This window comes from Pelophylax lessonae, assembly GCF_965119305.1.
Source record: "Pelophylax lessonae genome assembly, chromosome: 11".
Classification (NCBI taxonomy): domain Eukaryota; kingdom Metazoa; phylum Chordata; class Amphibia; order Anura; family Ranidae; genus Pelophylax; species Pelophylax lessonae.
This window is the reverse complement of record NC_138778.1, coordinates 2,875,838-2,895,116: the sequence shown is the minus strand read 5'-3', so window position 1 is coordinate 2,895,116 and position 19,279 is coordinate 2,875,838. Positions and strand designations below refer to the sequence as shown.

At 45.8% G+C, this 19,279-nt stretch overlaps 1 protein-coding gene across 5 annotated transcripts in view; it reads left to right on the top strand.

Annotated features, from left to right (window-relative positions):
* PIK3R6 (phosphoinositide-3-kinase regulatory subunit 6) overlaps positions 1–19,279 on the top strand; it is a 114,096-nt gene that overhangs the window by 22,325 nt on the left and 72,492 nt on the right. Inside the window, exons 1-2 of one of the 5 annotated variants that reach the window (XM_082271464.1) lie at positions 9,088–9,201; positions 9,276–9,312. The exons of 2 other annotated variants lie outside the window; for them this stretch is intronic. The gene's annotated coding sequence lies outside the window, so the exon portion shown is untranslated. Of the gene's footprint in view, positions 1–9,087; positions 9,202–9,228; positions 9,313–9,353; positions 9,437–19,279 lie in introns of those variants that run through there. 2 more of the 5 variants (XM_082271466.1, XM_082271462.1) reach the window with 2 other exon arrangements.

The following is a 19,279-nucleotide window of genomic DNA, read 5'->3' as shown; positions in this document are numbered from 1 at the left end:
CCAGCGTGAGAAGGTAGCCGCCCACAGAGGCAAGGATTTATTTTGTCTTTTATTTTATTTTGATGTTTTTGCTGCATGCACTGGTATGAAGAAAATTGACCTAATAAACCAAACTATTGTTTTCAACCTCTGCTCGGCTATCTCTCTGTGAAAACGCACCCCCAAAGGGGTCACCCATACGCCTACCACCGAGCTAATCCCTTACATATGGTGGAGGATGCGGGCATAAGCAGAGATCCCTGCAAGGAAGTGCAAATGTTTGATGAACTTTATCTGGTGCATGAGATTGCACAATCTATGTGTGCAGGAGAGAAGATCCTGACAGAAAAAAAAAAAGTGTTTTAAAGAGACAGCGGTCTCAAAATTATTTGATGAACTTTGTTGTGTCTGGTGCAAGTGACTGCACAAACTGTGTGCGCAGGAAAAGAGATCTTGCAAGAGAGAGAACAACTACATGTGTTAAAGAGACAGTGGTCTGAAAATTTTTTTGCTGGACTGTGAAAAATTTGTTTGTGGAGTTATTGAAGATGGGGCGATCCAAACGCCTGAAAAATGCAAAGATAGATGAAATGAGAGACCGAATTCTATGGATGGAGGGGATGCTACCATTTGAACCAGCCCCATCCATGCCTGAACGGAATCGGCTAAAGAGAAAAGTTGTTGTCCCTAGCAACACTGGGGCAAATGAAACTGCTATGGAGACGCAGGGTTCTCAGATGAAAAGTAAACCCAAAATGGGGGAGATGCTGAAACAACGGAGCTTTGCAGCTCAACAAAAGGCTCATCAAGAGAGCATGGCAGGCTGGAAACAGAGACGCCAGCAGCCAATGGAGGCCATCGGTTTGGAAGAAACCGAGTATGTGTGCAGGGCTGAGTTGGATGCCTTGCAACGGAAAATGGAAGAAAAGGAACAAGCCGTGGAATTGCTTAAGATGGAGCATAGAAACTTGCAGGAAACGAATGAACTACTCAAGTCTCATGTGTCACAGTGGGAAGAAACCACTGCTCTTCTTTTGGTCGAGTTGCAAAAATGTCAAGACACTATAAAGGAGAAAGATACCATCCTCATGGAAAAGGAAATTGAAATTCAGACTTTGCAGAAGCAAAGTATGTGTGAAATGTTGGAGTTGCGTAATCAGCTGGAAAAAAGTCTTCAGTGTTTGGAAGTTACAAAAATAGACCTGCAGGAGTCGCAGGAACAGAATGTCGCTCTGAAAGCGACATTGTCTCTCAGCGACAAAGAGAAAAGTGAAAGAGAGGCTAAATTACTGAGTACTGTGTATGAGCTCACCACTTTGAGCAATGTGGTAGATGAATTACGTGCAGACTGTGAAAGTTGGAAAGGTGAAGCCCAACGTTTCCAGCAGCAGTTAAAGGAGAAAGAAGCCTGTGTGGCAGAATTACAGTCTCATTCCCAGAAACTAGCCAATGAGGTGAAGGCTCTTATGCAGGGAAAAGGAGATTGTGAACATAAGAGGGAAAAAGTAGAGGCACGGCTTCTGGAATCGCAAGTCAAGGTGTCAGAAGGTGACCGATTGTGTGCTAAGCTGTTAGAGAAGGCAAACCGACTGCAGGTTGAGTTGGACAATGTTACAAATCAGCTTTCTCAAGCAGACAGCAAATCTAGAGAAATTGCGGAAGATTTTTCTATCTTGGAATCGCAGCTGCAAGACACGCAGGAACTCTTACAGGAAGAGAGGTGTCAAAGGCTGAGTTTTAGCACAAAGCTCAAACAAATGGAAGATGAGAAAAATGGCTTCCTGGAACAATTAAAAGAGGAGGCGGAAGCAAAGAAAAACCTATCAGAGCAAGTCGCAACATTGCAAGCTCAGATGGCGGATATGAAAAAACGCATGGAAGAAAGCGTTGGTTCATTACAGTGTGTTGAAGATGTGAAAAAGAAGTTTGATCAGATGCTTGGTGAAGAGAAGACTGTGTCTGCAAAATATGCAGAAGAACGTGCACGTGCAGAAACGGAGGTGCGTGATAACGAGAGCAAAGCCCTGTTCTTGGCTCGCTCTTTGGAGGAAGCTCTAGAGTGTAAGGCTGAACTAGAAAGTGTTGACAAACAGCTGCGTACAGAAATGGAAGAATTGGTCAGCTCCAAGGATGATGTTGTGAAAAGAGTTCAGGAGCTAGAAAAGTCTAAGCGAGCCTTAGAACAGCAAGTAGAAGAGATGAAGATTCCGTTGCAGGAACTGGAAGAGGAATTCCAGGCAACAGAGGATCTGTCCCAAAGAGGGGATAGTGTGCCTGATGCAGTTTTTAAAAGGATCAGTGTTTTGGGGTCTGTCCTGAGTGAGCCTCAGAAATGTGATGACATGTGGCTTGAATCACCCCTGTGGAATAAACCGTTCCTTCAAAAACTTCAGCAAACAAAGGAGCTGTGTAAGAAATGTGATGTTTTCTCAGTTCAGGCTGAAAACCTAGTGGAGAAAACTAAAGCGGAGAAAACTAAAGCAAGTGATATAAATCTGGGAGAAAAAAGCAAACGCCACCTAGTGGAGAAAACTAAGGCTGTTGATGAAAACGTGAAGCAAATTAAGTTCAAGTGCCTTTCAGGGAATATTTCCAAAATGGAACTGGTGAAAGACAGGTGGCAGAAATTTGATCGTGATCTTGAGATGCATTCCATGTGGAATTCAGATAGAGAAAAGGAACTAGGTGACTTTGAGCGGTCAAATAGTTCAGCAGAAAGTGCATTGAAGAAACCTGTAAAAGAATGTGTTGCAGTTCCATGCTTCTTCACTGATGCAGAGAGGAGGTCTATAATGGATACCACCCAGATCGCTGGGTTCAACTGTGTTGTTGCGTTTGACCCCTATGTTGGTGGAAGGAAAGTTGATGATGTTCTGGTTGGCTTCTTCTGTGAAGAGTTTGGCAAGAAATATAAACTCAATATCAAATCAAATAGTAGGCCTTTACTGCGACTCGCTCAGGAGGGCGAAATGTTTAAGAAGTTGATGAGTGCAAATGCTTCAGATCTGCCTCTGAATATAACATGTTTGGTGAATGATATTGATGTCTCTGGAAAAAGGAACAGGGGTCACTTTGAAGAAATGGGTGACAGCCTGGTGTCGCAAATGAAAAATCCTCTGCACAGCATCTTAGAGCAAGCTAAACTCAAGAAACAAAGAGTCAATGATTGTGTACAGCTGTATGGAGAAGCAACTCCAGTCACAGAGGGACGTCAAGAGTCCCTACTTGGAACAAAGCTTAGTGAAGCAAAGGTTCTCAAAGTTTTGTGGAAAACATTTATGGATTGCAGAGAGAGGCGTCTTAAGAATGTTGAAGACATTAAGACTAGCCCAATTGAGTTGCCTATGGATCACGGTCCTCCATGGTGGATTGGACAGACGGTTATGAGGGACAAGCTGTCTGACATTTATGAGAAAGCTGTCAATGAAGATGACAGAAACGAGAAGGAGCAAAATGATGCCAAAAATGCAGTTGAAGAATGTGTATATGAGATGAGAGACAAACTGTGTGGCATTTATGAGAAATCCGTCAATGAAGATGACAAAACAGTTTCATCCGGAAGCTTGAGGATAATAGGAGGCTTATCAGTGAGTCAGCAGTGCCTGACACATGCGTGCCTGGAAATATGTGTCCCAACCCTAGGGTTGAAACAAGAGGGGGGGGTATGTGACAGGAAGTCAGGTAAATCTGGGAATGTAGTCACTGAGAGGAGACACATTCCCACCTGCTTTGAAAAGTTCACTGATTATTATAGGGTGTCGGCTGCCAAAGGCAGCAGGAAGGTGTAAAGAAGTTGAAAGGCCTTCAGCTGTTCAGAATGAGGAGATCGGGGCCTCTATAATTTGTCCAGAGAAAGGCAGACATACGTGTACCTCCCGACGCCGTGTGGGCATGGGAGAAGGACTGCTGCCTCCTGTCGCCGTGTGGGCTGGGAGAGGGGGACAGTCGGATGTGTGCCTCCCGACAAGCTGGTGAGCATGGGAGAAGACCCCCTACAGCGATGTGAAGCTAAGGAGGGTAACCACGAGTGAAGACGTCTCAAAGGTGAGAAGACAAAGTGTTCCATGTGAAGAGTGTGAAGAGTAAAGGGACCTGTTAAATGAACTGTGTTCAATGTGAAGAATCTGAAGAGTAAAGGATCCTGTTATAAATGAACATGTGCTGTGTGAAAGAAAACAAAGGGACATGTTCAATGGACAATGTTTGTGCTGTGTGAAAAGCAAACAAATGGACATTTGAGTGTCTGCTGTAGGATCAGCAGTGTCGGCCCAACAGTAGGTTGGAAAGACTTCTTAGGTAGGTTCCAGCGTGAGAAGGTAGCCGCCCACAGAGGCAAGGATTTATTTTGTCTTTTATTTTATTTTGATGTTTTTGCTGCATGCACTGGTATGAAGAAAATTGACCTAATAAACCAAACTATTGTTTTCAACCTCTGCTCGGCTATCTCTCTGTGAAAACGCACCCCCAAAGGGGTCACCCATACGCCTACCACCGAGCTAATCCCTTACACTATGTATTGTCTTTTTTATCCTTTTGTATAATAACCTTTGTAATTTTATATTCTTGTGGTTGTCTCTTTATAGTCCCATGGGCCTTCTTCTCTTGTTCCTTACATTTATTATATTGTATCTTCCCAATTCTTAGATGTGGTGGCTGCATTTGTTTTCTTTGTTCTTTGTTTGCTCTTGGCCAGTATTTCTGTTGTTTTTCAACAGAATAAGTTGTTCTGCAGATGTAGCAGTTAGGAGGATGAGACAAACCATTTACCACTGACAGGGGTGCTTAAAATGATCAACTTTTATGGATTTATGTGAAACCTTTATCCCAAAAGGAAAAAAAAAAATCTGTTTGCTGTAACTGCTTATAAAGTTCACCGTCAAATTGTTAGTGTATCTAAATCTGCTAGTACATCTGCAATCCCCTCCCCCCCAGACTGACAATGCTACTGTCTAAAGGTGCCCCTTAACCACTTAAGCCCCTAGGGATTTGGCTGCTCAAAGACCAGGGCCTATTTTGCGATTCGGCATTGCGTGAATTTAAAGGACAATTGCGCGGTTGTGCGACGCTGTACCCAAATTAAATTGACATCCTTTTTTTCCCACAAACAGAGATTTCTTTTGGTGGTATTTGATCACAAAAAAAAAAGCGGAAATTTTGAAAAAATAACAATATTTTCACATTTTTTTATATGAAATTCCCCCCCCAAAAAAAATGTAAAAATCTAATTTTTTTAACATTTTAGGCCAATTTGTTTTCTGCTACATATTTTTGGTAAAAAAAATCGCAATAAGCGTATTTTGATTGGTTTGCGCAAAAGTTATTGTGTTTACTAACTAAGGGAAAGATTTATGTCATTTTTATTGTATTTTTTTTTTTCTTAACGAGTAATGGCGGCGATCTGCGATTTTTTTTTGCGGCACTGCTACATTGCGGCGGACAGATCGGACCCTTGACTGACATTTTTGACACTTTTGGGGGTACCAGCACTCATTACTACAGTAATGAGTGCTATACATATGCACTGTCACTGTACTAATGACACTGGCAGGGAAGGGGTTAACTTTATTAGAGATGCAGGGGTTAATTGTGTCCCTAGGGGTGTGCTTCTAACTGTAAAGAGGTGTGGCTTTTCATGTAACCACAGAGACATACGATCCTACATAGCAGGACCGTATGATCTCTGCAGTTACACCAGGGAGAATGACAGACGGCTTTGTTTACATCAGCCGTCTGCCTTTCTCACTCTCCAGCGGGAGATCGAATGTCCGTGAACGAGCGGGGGCGGGAGCGTGCCTCCGATGGCGCGCTTGTCCCCTAGACGCTCGTGGGCGAGCGACGTACCGGTACGTCGCTTTGCTCAGGAGGGGCTGACTGCCGCCGTATATAGTCGTGCGGCAGTTGGCAAGTGGTTAAATCTGCAAGTACATCTACACTCCGCTCCCCCCAGACTGACAATGCTGCTTTCCACCCCCCGGGTGCTCTGATACAGGAGATGTGTGACTGGCCAGATCACCAGGTGAAAGCAGAGGGGAGAAAAAACTAAAAAAAAAAAAAAGAAATGAATGCAGCCGCCACATCTAATGATTGTAAGCTGCAATATAGGAAATTTTTTGGTTTATTACAGCTTTCAGCTTTAATGCAGAAGCTCTACAGAGAGGCGTTACATTATCTTATTATGAAAATGCTGCGTGCGCCTTTTCTCGGTGCGAATCCCTTTAAGTGATTTGTAGTGATTCCTTTTCCTTTTCTGCTGACCATTGTAGGTGTCTGCAGGGTACAAAACCACGACATATGGAGAGCCGTCCACATTGTTGGTAAAGAGGTTTTTTTTCTTTTGTTTTTTATACGGTACATTTTTCATAAGATTTGCATCAAAAGAGATTTCAGAAGAAAGAGAGAAAGAAAACCTAAATATAAAGTGTAGAGCCAATGGGTGACGGGTGACAACTGGTAGGTGTGGCTCCTGCTATAGATTGTTTTAAAAGAATTAAATCAACATTGTAAATTTAAATGAAGTGAGCAAGCCGAGTCATAAAAGGCCAAAAAGAGAAATAAAAAGCTTATATAAATAGGATATTAACCACTTCCCGTCCAGCGTTGTACCCATACGGTGGCTATACCAGGATTATATGCAGCCACAGGCATCACCTCAGCATCTCTAATTCATCCCAAAGGTGTTCTATCGGGTTGAGGTCAGGACTCTGTGCAGGCCAGTCAGGTTCCTCTACCCCAAACTCGCTCCTCCATGTCTTTATGGACCTTGCTTTGTGTACTGGTGCAAATCATTTGGTGGAGGGGGGATTATGGTGTGGGGGTTGTTTTTCAGGGGTTGGGCTTGGCTCCTTAGTTCCAGTGAAGGTAACACTTAAAGCGGAGTTCCACACTGGGAAAGTTTTTTTTAATAAAAATACCCCTGGGACAGTCAGGGCTAGTGCATTCCACAATGGCTAGCCTCTGATCTGTCCCGGGTTGCACTTACCTTTTAGAAGAAATACTTACCTTGAAAATTTCTTCTCCAGCGCACGCCATCTCAGGTGTTGGCAGCTTGAAGCCAGCGCGATCCTCTTCTGTGTCCTCTTCCGTCTTCTTCGGTCCCACAAAGCACTGCACCGGCCCCGCTGTCACTTCCGGTGCCACAGCGTCATCCCTGCACAGCTTCTGGGCATGCCCAGAAGCTGTTTAGCAAGGTACGACGGCGCCTGCACCGGAACTGACGTCGGGGCCGGTGCAGGCGCATTGATTCCTGGGAGCGATGACGTTCAGCTTCCAGGAATCATTGCATGCCAGGAAATGACGAATCGCCGTGGCCGCCGAGGGGAGGAAGAGGAAGTAAGGTAAGTATATTATCTTCTAAACAAGGTTAGTAAAAAAGAAAAAGAATTGCGATTATCCATTTGTTTTTCAGGTGACCCGGAGCGAGAAGATGGAGGTAAATATAATTTTAGGGTAGAACTCCGCTTTAAGGTATCAGCATGCCAAGACATTTTGGACAATTTCATGCTCCCAAGTTTGTGGGAGGAGTTTGGGGATGGCCCCTCCCTGTTCCAACATGACTGCACACCAGTGCACAAATCAAGGTCCATAAAGACATGGATGAGCGAGTTTGGGCTGAAGGAACCTTAACCAGTATTCACCAGAGCTCCTGATGGTGGAGATGGGTTTTGCTGTGTGTAAGTGCCAGGTCGCGATCCTCAGGATTGCCCCACCAGGAGGTGAACAAGCCGGGGTCTGGTAGTAGATATAGTAAGTAGGGATCAAACAGAAGTGTAGTCAGTAAACAAGCCAAAGGTTGGTACCAATAGTTGCAGGTTGGGAACAAGCGGAAGCGTAGTCGAGGGACAAACCCAAAGGCCGGTAATAAATGGTAATGGAGTGTGGAAGGGAACTCTTAAGGTGTCACCATACCAAGACATTTTGGACAATTCCATGCTCCCAACTTTGTGGGAGGAGTTTGGGGATGGCCCCTTCCTGTTCCAACATGACTGCACACCAGTGCACAAATCAAAGTCCATAAAGACATGGATGAGCGAGTTTGGGTTGGAGGAACTTGACTGGCCTGCCTCTCAACCATCCAGGCCTCCTCGTCCAACATCAGTGCCTGACCTCACTAATGCGCGTCTGGAAAAATGGTCAAACATTCCCATAGACACCCTCTTAAACCTATATATATATATATAACCTGTATATGAGATAGATATCGCCAGCATCGGTCAGATATATTTGGAATTATTTTATATAAAATCCAGGGGTAATGATACCAGCTCGTAATAACTTTGTGCTTTACTCGCAAAAGAGAGTTTATGAGTCAAAATGCAAGATTTCTGGACTTCTAGTTCCCTTTCCCATTCAACAAAGTAAGAAGGTTTGCCAGAAAAAGTCTCAGTTAGGGGAAGAATATAAATGGAGGACACAATATGCATGGTGGTGGTGGGGGTGGTGGTGGGGGGGGGGGGGTCAGGCTGCATGCATAGAGACTCAAAGAAAGTAAGGGTGGGGCGTTGATGGTCTCCTCTTACTTTTAATGAGTTGTAGGTTGGTAAATTGGTGAAGATGTGACCAGCAGTGGGGCAGGGAGGGGTCTTTATCTACAAGTCCTGATGCTAGAAGCCGTCCATCGTTACCATCTTTGAAAATGTCAAAATTTGCTACGTAACCTCAGAACGGCCGCTGCGGGGCTGTAAATATTCAATGTTTCCGCTAGCTGTTGGGAAATCCAGTTAACTTGGAACTTCGATCATTAATGTTTGATGGGCAGGAATATTGATCCCAGGAAAAGCTTTAAATATTCCATTAGAAGTGGTAACTTTGTTCTCCGCATGAGCTGCTGCGGAATGTTAACCCCTGCACGGGGATAGCAGGAGCAGGTGTCTCACAGACTCGCCAGGACCCGGGTAGGAACGGGTTACGCTTAGGCGATATAAAATGGAAGTGTGAGGGAATTTTTTGACTCCCTCCCTCGGCTTCCCAGCCCGGCGCAGCTTGAGATTGTCCCCGGACTGACAATCCCTCTTATTAGGGCTGTGAAAAGTCCTTTATGAAGAGCGGAGTAGGAGACAAACCACTCATTATTTCCACTGGTAGTGAGTCAGCCAGGGGCCCAGATGTGCCAACGTCTCTTGTTCTGCTTCTTCGTGTTTGGCTTTTATTGTGGATGGGAGCTGCGTTCTGGGATCCTGAAGACCCAGGTAGGTCAAGCATTTAAGCCTGATCCTGAAGACCCAGGTAGGTCATGCATATTAGCCTTCTTTTGAAGACCCAGGCAGGTCATGCATATTAGCCTGGTCTTGAAGAACTAGGCAGGTCATGCATATTAGCCTTATTCTGAAGACCCAGGTAGGTCATGCATTGTAACCTTATCCTGAAGACCCAGCTAGGTCATGTATGTTACCCTGATCCTGAAGACCCAGGCAGGTCATGCATATTAACCTTATCCTGAAGACCCAGCTAGGTCATGTATGTTACCCTGATACTGATAACCCAGGTAGGTCATGCGTGTTTGTTAACCTACTCCTGACACCCAGGCAGGTCATGCATGTTACCCTTCTACTGAAGACTCAGCTAGGTCATGCATGTTACCCTTCTCCTGAAGATCCAGCTAGGTCATGCATGTTACCCTTCTCCTGAAGACTGAGCTAGGTCATGCATGTTACCCTTCTCCTGAAGACCCAGGTAGGTCAGGCATGTTACCCTTCTCCTGAAGACCCAGCTAGGTCATGCATGTTACCCTTCTCCTGAAGACCCAGGCAGGTCAGGCATGTTAACCTTATCCTGAAGACCCAGCTAGGTCATGCATGTTACCCTTCTCCTGAAGACCCAGGTAGGTCAGGCATGTTACCCTTCTCCTGAAGACCCAGCTAGGTCATGCATGTTACCCTTCTCCTGAAGACCCAGGCAGGTCAGGCATGTTAACCTTATCCTGAAGACCCAGGCAGGTCATACATGTTAACCTTATCCTGCTATGCATGTTATGTTAACCTACCCAGGTAGGAAATGCATGTAACCTTATCCTGAAGACCCAGCTAGGTCATGCATGGTAACCTGTACTCTGGGAGACACTGAGGAACCGCAAGTCCCAGCATGCATACTGACACAGTTTGCTCCTCAGCAGTCAGAGGGCAACATGCTGTGCAACGCACATCTTTTGAGGTTTAGCACAAATAGGCTCCATCCCAGCCTATGCAAAGTCACTGACTTGAGGTTTAAGAATGGCTTTTTATTGATAAAAGGTGGAACTTTTCAGAAAAAAAATGATGCTATTGTTGTGTATTGTGACCTCAGGAATTTATTCATACGGTCTTCTAAAGTTACTAAAAGGCAGGTTTCCATCTTTGGTTCATTTAATGTAAAGCCAATTGTGGCTGAAACTATGACCAGCAGGGTTCCAAACTCTCTTATGTCGTCCAGCAAAGCCATCAAGCACACTCTGGGGGTGATTTACTAATGACAAATAGGCTGCGTATTCTTCAAGGGAATTTCCTCCAGAGGTTAGTAAAAGAAGTGAAGCTCTGCTGACTTCCATCATCATAGTTACATAGTTACATAGTTACATAGTAGGTGAGGTTGAATAAAGACAATAGTCCATCCAGTTCAACCTGTGTAGGTGTGTGTGACTGTAATCATCTAACATAGCCCTCAATCTCCTGATCCTTGAGATGTAAGTCTAAGAGTCTTTTGAAAGTCACCATACTACCCGCAGAAACCACCTCTTGTGGTAGACAATTCCACAATCTTGTAGCCCTAACAGTAAAGAACCCCCCACGTTGCCTGAGGTTAAAACGCTTCTCCTCTAATCGCATTGTATGTCCTCGAGTCCTCATGCAATTCCTTCGAATGAACAGCTTTTCTTCTAAGCTGAGATCCCCATTAAGATATTTATAAATTGCTATCATGTCCCCTCTCAGACGTCTTTTCTCCAGGGAAAATAAATCGAGCGATTGCAGCCGCTCTTCATAGGTAAGGTCCTCCAACCCCCTAATTAGTTTAGTTGCCCTTCTCTGGACTTTCTCCAGCTCCAACACATCCCTCCTGAGGACTGGCGACCAGAACTGGACAGAATACTCCAGATGCGGTCGGACCAGAGTTTTATAAAGTGGAAGGATTATAGTCTTATCTCTGGAATACATCCCTTTCTTTATGCATGCTAATATTCTGTTGGCTTTGGAAGCTGCCGCTTGGCATTGCATGCTGTTGCCTAATCTATCATCAACTAAGACTCCCAGATCCTTCTCCATTTTTGATTCCCCCAAGGGTTCCCCTCCTAACGTGTATTGTGTTTTTATGTTTTTGGTCCCCAAGTGCAAAACCTTACACTTCTCCACGTTAAACCTCATTTGCCATGTCGTTGCCCACTCCGTAATTTTGTCCAGGTCATTCTGTAGGATATATCTGCTTCATGCTGTGCAGTTATTGCCCTGGCCAATTTTGTGTCATCTGCAAAAACTGATAACGAACTACTGATCCCGTCCTCAATGCTGTTTATGAATAAATTGAACAAGGTTGGTCCCAGGACTGAGCCCTGGGGCACCCCGCTTACTACCTCAGACCAGTCTGAGTATGCGCTGTTTATTACTACCCTTTGGACACGGCCTTTTAGCCAATTCCGTATCCAAGAGCAAACCCTGCTGTCGATACCTGCAGACCTTATTTTATAAATTAAGCGCTTGTGGGGAACTGTATCAAACGCCTTAGCGAAATCCAAGTACACCACATCCACTGGTCTCCCCCTATCTAGCTCACAGCTCACTTCCTCGTAGAATGCTAAGAGATTGGTTTGACAAGATCGCCCATTTGTAAACCCGTGCTGGTTACTACTGATGATGTTGTTGTCTTTAGCATACTCTACGATATAGTCCCTTATCATCCCCTCCAAAAGTTTACATATTATTGATGTCAGACTGACAGGCCTATAATTTCCCGGGATATGTCTCTGGCCCTTTTTGAATATCGGAATCACGTTAGCCTTCCTCCAATCCCCTGGTACATCTCCTGTCCTAATACTGTCAGCAAAGATCAGGAACAGTGGTCTAGATATAACCATACTGAGTTCCTTGAGCACTCTCGGATGTATGCCATCCGGGCCTGGTGATTTGTTTGTGTTAAGTTTATCCAGTCTTTCCCTGATTTCCCCCTCTGTTAGCCATAGTGGCAAGTCCTGTGTATTACTACTAACCATACAGTCATGGTCAGTGTACCCCTCCGTTTCCTGCGTAAAGACTGACGAGAAAAAAGAATTCAGCACGGTTGCTTTTTCAGTGTCCTCTGTAACCATCCTCCCATCATCGCTAATTATGTGTGCAATATGCTCTGCCCTAGTTTTTTTGCTGTTGATATATTTAAAGAATTTCTTTGGGTTTTTTTTACTATCCTCCGCTATTTGTCTCTCAAAGTTGATTTTAGCCATCTTGATTTCGTGTTTACACTTCTTATTTTCCTCCTTGTATTGCTGGAAGGCCGATACGGTGCCCTCTGATTTATATTTCTTGAAGGCCAATTTTTTTCCCCTAATAAGTTTTTTAACGCTACGGTTTAGCCAGCCAGGTTTGGCTTTGTCTCTTCTAAATTTATTCCCCATAGGAATGCACTGCAAGATGCCTTTGCTTAATATTGTTCTAAAGCATTCCCATTTTTCCTCTGTGGTCAGTGATCCCAGGGTTTGGTCCCAGTTTACCCTTTCCATCAATGAGTACAATTTTGGAAAGTCTGCCCTTCTGAAGTTTAGGGTTCTTATGTTCCCCACTTGCCTTTTTATATTGTTATTTATACTAAATGTGATCATCCTGTGATCGCTAGAGCCCAGGTTGTCCTGGACTCCTACCTCCGAGATTATGTCTGGGTCATTAGTGATCAATAGATCCAGGATAGCATTCTCTCTAGTAGGGGAATCCACCAACTGCGACATGTAGTTATCCTGTAAGGTTTCCGTGAATAGCCGGGCCTTATGCGAGTGTGCAGTCCCCTCTTCCCAGTCAATGTCGGGATAATTGAAGTCCCCCAATATGATGACTGATCCTAGTTTTGCCGCTTTACCTATTAGTGCTAAAAATTCCAGCTCTACCTCCTCCCCTTGGTTAGGTGGCCTATAGCAAACCCCCACAACTACTTTTCCCATATCTTCTTCCCTATCGAGTTCAACCCACACAGATTCTAAATCCATGCTCATCCCATCCGTAATGTCACTCCTTTCTAGCACCTTTATATTGTTCTTGACATAGAGACATACCCCTCCCCCTCTTTTACCAACCCTGTCCTTCCGGTACACCGAATACCCTTGGATATTGGCCAGCCAGTCATGTGAGGGGTCGAACCAAGTCTCCGTTATTCCCACAAGGTCTATGTCCTCCTCATGTACTAACATGTCCAACTCATCCATCTTATTAGCTAGGCTCCTGGCATTAGCATATACCCCTCTTAGTTTTACGGAAGTTAAACGTGATTGGCGGTTTTGTTTATTTCTGTTTGGTCTGCTGTTCTCCCGCACAGACCCGCCAATTGATGTTGTTGACCTACTGTCGCTATTGACCCTACAGCTGCCTTCAGTCCTCTGCTCCCTCCTGACTGATTCTATTTCTGAGCCCTCCCCCCCCGTCTCCTAGTTTAAAAGCCCCTCCAACTCGGTGGCCATCTTTCTCCCCAAAAGAGCTGTACCGTCCCCATTAAGGTGCAGCCCATCCTTACTAAAGAGCCGGTAGCCGACTGAGAAGTCAGCCCAGTTCTCCAGGAACCCAAACCCCTCCTTCCTACACCAATTCCTCAGCCACTTGTTAAGTTCCCTAATCTCCTTCTGCCTCTCTTGTGTGGCTCGAGGTACCGGCAGTATTTCAGAGAAAACCACCTTGGAGGTCCTATTCCTCAATCTATTACCTAAGTCCCTGAAATCGTTCTTAAGGATCCTCCACCTACCTTTAACTTTGTCATTAGTGCCCACATGCACCATGACCGCTGGGTCATCCCCAGCCCCGCACAATAATCTGTCTGCCAGATCTGCGATGTGCCGAACTCGGGCGCCCGGTAAACAACAAACTGTTCGGTTCACGAGATCTTTTTTACAGATTTCCCTCTCTGTCCTCTTGATAATTGAGTCCCCAACTACCACAACCTTTCTAACCTTTCCTGAGTTACGGCCCCCCTTCTTCCTGGAGCCGTCCCTCCCCTGGCAGCTGGGGGAGGGCGCATGCTCCAGCTCTGCCACCCCTGAGTTGATATCCCCCTCAACCTGCAACTCGGCAAACATGTTAGGGTGTACCAACTCAGGACTGGCCTCCCTGACTCTCCTCCCCCTAACATTCCTAACAGTCACCCAGCTGCGTACCTCTGCTGCTTGCGTCTCCTCCATTCCTCCCTCCTCTATGCTGACCCCTGCCAGCGCCTGATGGGTAAAGTCCAAGCTCCTTTCCAGGTTGTAGATGCCACGCAGTCTTGTCACTGTGTTCTCTAGATCCACGATGTGGGCTTCCAGAGCAACAAGTCGCTCACATCTTGCACAGCAGTATTCGTCCTCGATTGGTTCATCAAGGAACGCATACATGCCGCAAGAAGTGCACTGAGTGGCATCCCCAATCCTGTCGGACATTATTACCCACTACTCTATGGGGATAATATTAACGACCTGCTCTTCCTTACCTACACTACCTCTAACTTCCCTGGTACAAAACCTGGGGTACCCACCAGTCGCTAATACCCTCACCAGTCACTAGATACTCACCACTCGCAAGGATCCTCACCAGTCGCAAGGATCCTCACCAGTCGCAAGATACTCACCAGTCGCAAGATACTCACCAGTCGCAAGATACTCACCAGTCGCAAGATACTCACCAGTCGCAAGGATACTCACCAGTCGCAAAGATACTCACCAGTCGCAAAGATACTCACCAGTGCAAGGATACTCACCAGTCGCAAGGATACTCACCCGTCGCAAGGATACTCACCAGTCGCAAGGATACTCACCAGTCGCAAGGACACTCACCAGTCGCAAAGATACTTCCAGTCGCAAGGATACTCACCAGTCGCAAGCTACTTCACCAGTCGCAAGGATACTCACCAGTGCAAGGATATTCACCAGTTGCAAGGATACTCACCAGTTGCAAGGATACTCACCAGTCGCAAGGATACTCACCAGTCGCAAGGATACTCACCAGTCGCAAAGATACTCACCAGTCGCAAAGATACTCACCAGTCGCAAAGATACTCACCAGTCGCAAGGACACTCACCAGTCGCAAAGATACTCACCAGTCGCAAAGATACTCACCAGTCGCAAAGATACTCACCTGTCGCAAGGATACTCACCAGTCGCAAGGACACTCACCAGTCGCAAAGATACTCACCAGTCGCAAAGATACTCACCAGTCGCAAAGATACTCACCAGTCGCAGGGATACTTACCTGTCGCAAGGATACTCACCTGTCGCAAGGATACTCACCAGTCGCAAGGACACTCACCAGTCGCAAGACACTCACCAGTCGCAAAGATACTCACCAGTCGCAAAGATACTCACCAGTCGCAAGGATACTCACCAGTCGCAAGGACACTCACCAGTCGCAAAGATACTCACCAGTCGCAAGGATGCTCAGGCAAAAATGCCTTTTTTTTTTCTATTTTCCTTGCACGTGATTGGTTATTCTTTGCAAAGTGAAGTTTTACCTCATTTACTAATCTCTGGAGCAAATTCCCCTGCAGAGGGCAACTGCACCATCTGAACAGTCTATTTGCTTTACGTAAATCAACCCCATCAAGTTGCTCAACTGCTTAAGGCAGCCGGGGCCCTATAGGGATGTGCAGATTATTGCATTGGGGTGTACACCCCAAAGCCTAAACATACAGTGGACGGTGTCAGTAGAGCAGTGGATGGTGTCAGTAGAGCAGTGGACGGTGTCAGTAGGGCAGTGGACGGTGTCAGTAGAGCAGTGGACGGTGTCAGTAGAGCAGTGGACGGTGTCAGTAGTGCAGTGGACGGTGTCAGTAGTGCAGTGGACGGTGTCAGTAGTGCAGTGGACGGTGTCAGTAGTGCAGTGGACGGTGTCAGTAGAGCAGTGGATGGTGTCAGTAGAGCAGTGGATGGTGTCAGTAGGGCAGTGGACGGTGTCAGTAGAGCAGTGGACGGTGTCAGTAGGGCAGTGGACGGTGTCAGTAGAGCAGTGGATGGTGTCAGTAGGGCAGTGGATGGTGTCAGTAGGGCAGTGGACGGTGTCAGTAGAGCAGTGGACGGTGTCAGTAGAGCAGTGGACGGTGTCAGTAGAGCAGAGGACGGTGTCAGTAGGGCAGTGGATGGTGTCAGTAGTGCAGTTACTTAGAAACCAATCAGCTTCCAGGATTTATTGCAAAAGCTTCACTGAACAAGCTGAGGTTAGAAGCTGATTGGCTGCCATGTACAGCTCTACCCGATTTTGCACTCTCCAGTTTTAGTAAATCTCCCCAATGTTGTTTACACTGACAGAGCTGTATTCGGGGAAGATCAGAGCTGATCATCGGGTGCCGACGGTCAATCACTGATCAGCATGTGTTGTGACAAATCACAGCACAGCCGGACAGGTAGGTGTGCGCCCTGCTCCCCCTAGAATCACGTACAGTATCTCACAAAAGTAAGTACACCCCTCCCATTCTATCTTTTCATGTGACAACACTGAAGAAATGAGACTTTGCTACAATGTAAAGTAGTGAGTGTACAGCTTGTATAACAGTGTAAATTTACTGTCCCCTCAAAATAACTCAACACACAGCCATTAATGTCTAAACCACTGGCAACAAAAGTCAGTACACCCCTAAGTGACAACACACAGCCATTAATGTCTAAACCGCTGGCAACAAAAGTGAGTACCCCCCAAGTGAAAATGTCCAAATTGGGCCCAATTAGCCATTTTCCCTCCCCGGTGTCATGTGACTCTTTAGTGTTACAAGGTCTCAGGTGTGAATGGGGAGCAGGTGTGTTAAATTTGGTGTTATCGCTCTCACTCTCTCATACTGGTCACTGGAAGTTCAACTCGGCACCTCATGGCAAAGAACTCTCTGAGGATCTGAAAAAAAAGAATTGTTGCTCTACATAAAGATGGCCTAGGCTATAAGAAGATTGCCAAGACCCTGAAACTGAGCTGCAGCACGGTGGCCAAGACCATACAGCAGTTTAACAGGAAAGGTTCCACTCAGAACAGGCCTCGCCATGGTCCACCAAAGAAGTTAAGTGCACGTGCTCAGCGTCATATCCAGAGGTTGTCTTTGGGTAATGGACGTATGAGTGCTGCCAGCATTGCTGCAGAGGTTGAAGGGGAGGGGGTTAATCTGCTGAAGACAAGCAGACTAAGGACATGGATTACTGGAACCATCCCCTGTGCTCTGATGACCCCAAGACATTTGGTTCAGATGGTGTCAGGCGTGTGTGGTGGCAACCAGGTGAGGAGTACAAAGACAAGTGTGTCTTCCTACAGTCAGGCATCCCCTGAGGGATCAGAAGTCGGCAGCCGGAGCCCTGTTGTGCATGCTCCACCGCGGACAGTGACAACTAGCAGCCCCACAGCGGCTCGGCTATACCTCTGGAACCTCACCACCTTCTCCTATGACCACTATCCTGGAAGAGGAAGATGGATGACTCTAACAGTCTTTGTGTACCAGTCTCACCCAACCTCGGACAGTGAGTCACCAATTTTAACAGTGTTAAATAAACTTGTACTATACTAAGCTGGCGCCGCTCTCTCCTTTCTTGCATCTCTAAGAGGACTCCAGTGACAACCTGTGAAGCTCTGGTGAACTCCATGCCCAAGAGGGTTAAGGCAGTGCTGGAAAATAATGGTGGCCACACAAAATATTGACATTTTGGGCCCAATTTGGACATTGTCACTTAGGGGTGTACTCACTTTTGTTGCCAGCAGTTTAGACATTAATGGCTGTGTGTTGAGTTATTTTGAGGGGACAGTAAATTTACACTGTTATACAAGCTGTACACTCACTACTTTACATTGTAGCAAAGTCTCATTTCTTCAGTGTTGTCACATGAAAAGATAGAATAAAATATTTACAAAAATGTGAGGGGTGTACTTACTTTTGTGAGATACTGTGTGTATACGTGATTCTTCGCAGCCAGCCGGCACTGTCGCAATAAATGTGCAGTGCGTGCTCGGCAAGTGGTTAAGGTAGGCGGCCTATGACTGCGTGTGTGTGCGTACATGTGACTACAGAATAACGTTGTGTCATGCATTCTAATACTGCTGACTGTCATTGAGAATGTAAACTTTGTGTATGCGCCTCCCCCTTCCCGAAACCTGAAGTGCCCCAGGCCCCTCCATGGTCTAAATCCGGTCGTGGGTTCAATAGGCTCTTGTTCATAAGCACCACCTTTAGAGGAGTGCCTCCAATTGTTGGGAGCAACTGTCACTTTAACAGGAGCGCTGCTGAATTCCTGAAAACACAGTTGCAAAGTTTGCTTGTCAATATTTTGTATCCGGAACATTGTATCAACATTATTGTTACAATGTATTTTTAACCACTTGCTGACCTCAATATATATATGTTGCAGGTTGCAAGTGGTTTACCAGGATTACGGCTGAAGATATCACATAACCGTCGTACCGTTTTTTTTCAGCCAATGGTTGGCTTTCTCTTGAGATCATTCGAGTGGTTCCTGATCTGCTGGAGGGGTTTCCATAGAGGGGGGGGGGGGGGGATTGGACGTCCTCTCCCGCCACTCACCAGCGTTTCTCGGGTTTACCACATGCTGTCCGTTTTCATTTGGTCTCCCATAAAGGAGATTGGGACTCTGACAGGTCCGTCTCTGCACAGTGAGCAGACCTCTCATCCGCCTGCTCAGTGGGGATCAACGGATCGATCCCCGCAGAGCTAGAGGAGTCCGCTGAGCTGATCCGCCCCGTGTGAAAGGGGCCTTAAGCAAAGGATCAAAAATGTTTTTTGATCTTTTGCTTTTAAATGTAAAAGAGAGATTTGGGGTCTTTTTGACCCCAGATCTCTCCATAAAGAGGACCTGTCATTCTTCTTTCTATTACAAGGGATATTTACAATCCTTGTAATAGGAATAAAAGTGATTTCAAAAAATAAATAAAATTAAAGGCACAGTGTAAAAATAAAAAGTAAAAATAAATAAGAAAAAAAAACCTAAAGAACCTCCATCCCTCTGAGCTTGCACACAAAAGCGAACGCATACGTAAGTCGTGCACACATATGTAAACAGTATTCGCACCACTCATGTGAGGTATCGCGGCAAACTAGGGATAGACCAATTATCGGCAAGGCCGATATGCACTTTCCCCGATATATCGGTATCGGCCCCGGAACTGGCCAATATTTTTGTGACGTCATTCT